The sequence below is a fragment of the Solea solea genome, chromosome 18 (genome assembly GCF_958295425.1).
Source record: "Solea solea chromosome 18, fSolSol10.1, whole genome shotgun sequence".
In the NCBI taxonomy this organism is placed as follows: Eukaryota; Metazoa; Chordata; class Actinopteri; order Pleuronectiformes; family Soleidae; genus Solea; species Solea solea.
The window spans coordinates 1,127,725-1,131,633 of record NC_081151.1 but is presented as its reverse complement, the minus strand read 5'-3'; the positions used below and the strand labels follow the sequence as shown (position 1 = coordinate 1,131,633).

General features: G+C 44.0%; 1 protein-coding gene across 1 annotated transcript in view; it reads left to right on the top strand.

Annotated features, from left to right (window-relative positions):
• The first annotated feature begins 210 nt into the window (after positions 1 to 210).
• The window catches only part of lrfn5a (leucine rich repeat and fibronectin type III domain containing 5a), a 93,974-nt gene continuing 90,275 nt past the window's right edge, over positions 211 to 3,909 (top strand). The window contains exon 1 of the mRNA XM_058615751.1: positions 211 to 1,191. The gene's annotated coding sequence lies outside the window, so the exon portion shown is untranslated. The remainder of the gene's footprint in view (positions 1,192 to 3,909) is intronic.

Below are 3,909 nucleotides of genomic sequence, written 5' to 3'. Positions count from 1 at the left end.
ACATTAAGTGGAGCTTCTGGGGCCAGAGTCCTACGACCCACTAACAGCAGGTCCAAGAATAATGAATGACGGAGATCACATGCATACATGAATATGAAGCTCAGAAGATGACTTTTATTTTGAAAACCACAACAGGAAGTTGTGTTCGTATACTTCACGCAGCCTGACAGGGTTGCCATGCCCGCTGCGCTATACGGATTAACGGTGCGGGAGAAGCGACCGGAGCGGGGAGGAGGACGGAGGATCCGCGGGACAGTTCCGTTAAACGTGTCGGTATGTGAGTCACCGGGCGACAGCTTCTCTGTGACCATACTTCTACCCTTTAGTTATTGATATTCTTCTTTTTTTCTCCATTTATTCTCTTCTCGTCTACTCCCGCCTGCAGAGGAGACGCACAGAGTCAAGTTAATAGAGGGTGAGCGACGTGAGCACAGACCACAGAGAGAGAGAGAGAGAGAGAGAGGGAGAGGGAGAGAGAGAGAGAGAGAGAGAGAGAGGGAGAGAGGGAGGATGGAGAGCCAGAGGCTCGCGACTGTGAAGTGAAAATCCAAATATATTCAAGGCTCTCCAACACAGCAGGGAAACATCTACTGAGGATTTTAAAAAAGCTGCAGAGTCGAACTATTTTATTTGGAATATTTAGTCTTTTCTGCCCCTTTTCTCGGGATATGTCTATTTTATTCTTCTAGTGGAATTTTCCTTCTCTTTCACCTGCACGAGGGAGTGGAGAAGAGAGGCTCTATCGTCCGGGGAGAGGAGGAGAACAAACAAGAAGAGAAGAAAATAAGGAGCAGAGTTCAGTCATTTTTGGGGGATTCTCTCGGATGGGATCCTCTGCTCACTCCGCGGATGTAAGGGATGAGACCGGGGGGAAAGCGCGGGGAGAGAGAGAGCGAGAGAGGAGGGAGAAGTGGAGGATGTAGTCGTCGGGCGCAGTGAGAATGCAAAACGGACGCACCCCACTGGAAGGACAGGATTGAACTCTAAACCTGAGCGGAATTTACACGCACACAGAGGATATTATTACACACACATTTACCTAGATACACGGGCCGTGTCCTCTTACCTGGAACCTACATCTGTGTGGAGTTACAGCTGGGATCACACTGCATTCACCCTTTTAATGATGGCATGTGGAAAGTTAATTGCGCCCTGACGCGCGGTGGACCGAGGATCCGTATCTGGAGAGAGGTAAAGTTCGAACTTCTATATTTGTCTAACACTTACCTCTCCCTCTCTCTGCGTCTGTGTGTGCGCGTGTGCGTGTGTGCGCGTGTGCATTGTCTCTCTCACTGCGTCTCTGCTGCTGGGAGCAGAGGAATGGAGGTGGCTGAGGGGTGAAAGAGCGGCAGCGGCACATAGGTATATAGAGTTATTTCTGGATCTAGGTGTGCAGACATTCATAGACCCTGGCTGCTGGAACGAGGAGGAGGGAAATGATGATGATGAGGAGGGTGAGGGAGGAAGGATGGAGGAGGGAGGTAGAGGGAAGGTGTTACAACGAATGTAGGAAAAGCAGCAGTGAGAACATTGCAAGGTCACAATTGAGCCCAGTTTAAGTTATAGAAGCTGTGCGTGTGTGTGTGTGTGTGTGTGTTCGTTCGGTGGACCCAGACTGTTAAAGGGTCTATGCGTCTCTGCACCCGGTTAGGTGCTGTGGATAAACGCACGCGCAAATATGCCGATGCGCGTAATGTGTCCCCAAGAGAAGGAAAACTTGTGTGTGTGTGTGTGTGTGTGTGTGTGTGTGTGTGTGTGTGTGTGTGTGTGTGTGCGTGCGTGTGCGTGCGTGTGTGTGTGTGTTGACTTCAGCACCTATAAACCTACTTAGACGCGCATGTAGGCTGCTGGGTAATTTTAGCTTCCTGCAAGGTTACAGTACAGCCTACAACACACTGTACCTGGATCAGAGTGGAAGAGAGACGGTGTCGGTGCGTCTGTCTGTCTGCCTGCCTGTCTGTCTGTCTGTATGTATGTAGTTCATATGTGACAGTGGACTCAGTGCTGCATCTGCAATAACATGCGCGCATGGTGTGCGATCGTGCGTGTGCGCGCAACTGTGCAAAATAACTGAGCCACCATTCTGGTTCCTTGTTGGCACATCCGATGCTGACATGGAGCATTCGCTTTGGTCTGCGTGTGTTTCTAATGACAGGAGCTAATCCTACAGCCAGGGCCGGTCCGAGCCTTTATGGGGCCCTGAGCTGAATTGGATTTGGGGGGCCAGCCCTCCCACCACCTCAGAGTAGGTGCTTGACTATTATTGATATGAATGTAACACTATAAATTGCATGAATTATAGTTAAGTGTCATAGTATTAATTCTGAACGTGGTGTGAACCAGTTTAACCAGTTTCACACCCATTCACATAGATGGGCAAACATTCTCTAAATAAGCAAATGATCAACTCCAAATAAAGGACAACATGATTTTAGTTTGTCAAAATATCTCAAGATCAAGATTTCTTTGTTAAAGTGTTTTGTTTCCGGCCTACAGCATTCGTTCAAATTAAAATTAACAAAAGTTATCATAGTAAATCTCTAAACTGGGGAACATTTTGATCAGTGTTTTCTAAATTGCTACAATGACAACATCCTCAAATGTCCAAATTGTCACAACCCCCACATTTGATCAATTTACTGCTACATTTTACTGTTTAAGCGAGAGCATTTAGGATTCTGAAAAAGAAAAAAAACTTAATTAAAATAGAGAAACACCCAAATGAATTCAACCAATTATTTAAATAGCTGGCAATTCATTTAATAGTTGATTCATTGTTTCATTGTTTGCAGGGTTTTGGGTTTTTTTTACATTCTCTTTCACTCTGCTTTGAAATAAACAGAATTTGAAATGAGTTTGTGTTCTCTCCTGTGAGAATGCAGTCGTGTACTGCACATGAAATCTGTGTGGAAATGGAGGGATACAAAAAGTACACAACTAAACAAAGAACATCATCAGCATACGTGCAGATATATATATATTATATATTCCCCAACAACCAACACCACACACACACATGCTGAAAAAACCTCCACCTCCCTCTGATACGTCTGCTTTGACTGTTTAGTCGATAATCTGCGATTCAAAGTAACCCTGACCTGGACCTGACCTCCTCACACTGTGCATCTGTTGTGTTGTGGTGTTTATTTTAAATTTTTAATTATGTGTGGAAGTTTAATCTGAGGATTTGTCTGTTGTGAAAAATGTCCTGTTGAGCAGAAAGCTTGAAGAATTTGGGATGTTGGATGAAATACTAAACGTCCATTATGAAACGCAGTTTTTAAAACATTCACTTTAAATAAATGGTTGTGTCCATTATTGGTGTTTTGGACCTCAAACTTCTCAAAAGGGAATTAGAGTGTGTACATATTGAAATGTTGGTTGTACTTTGTCTCCAACACACACACACACACACACACACACACACACACACACACACACACACACGCTAATGCTCAGCTACTTTTACCTGGTTTTCCAGATCTTTGTTTACTTACTAAAGTACAGTATATCACACGACACCAGTGATATAACTGCTTTCACCTTTAATATTATGCATTTTATAATTGACCATTGAAGTCACAGACCCAAACAAAGTCAGCTGTATAATGGAAAGCACCAATATTGAGCCTCATTCTGTGTCTTTCTGCCATCCATCAACTTCAAAATCTTTAATTCTTTAAACTGACAGCATACATTCACTGTCCTCTTAAGATTGTGTCATTTTGTGTTGCTTTTGTTCTTTTGTTTACTTCCTTCCTCTCTGACTGTAAGATGCATTTAGCAACGTAGCCAGTTTTTGTCCAGCTGAATGCTAACATGTATTTTAAAAGTCCAGTTTTAGTGGGACCAACACTAATTCAATTGTAATCCCACCATCATGTAAAGGCACCAAGCAACTCTGCTTTT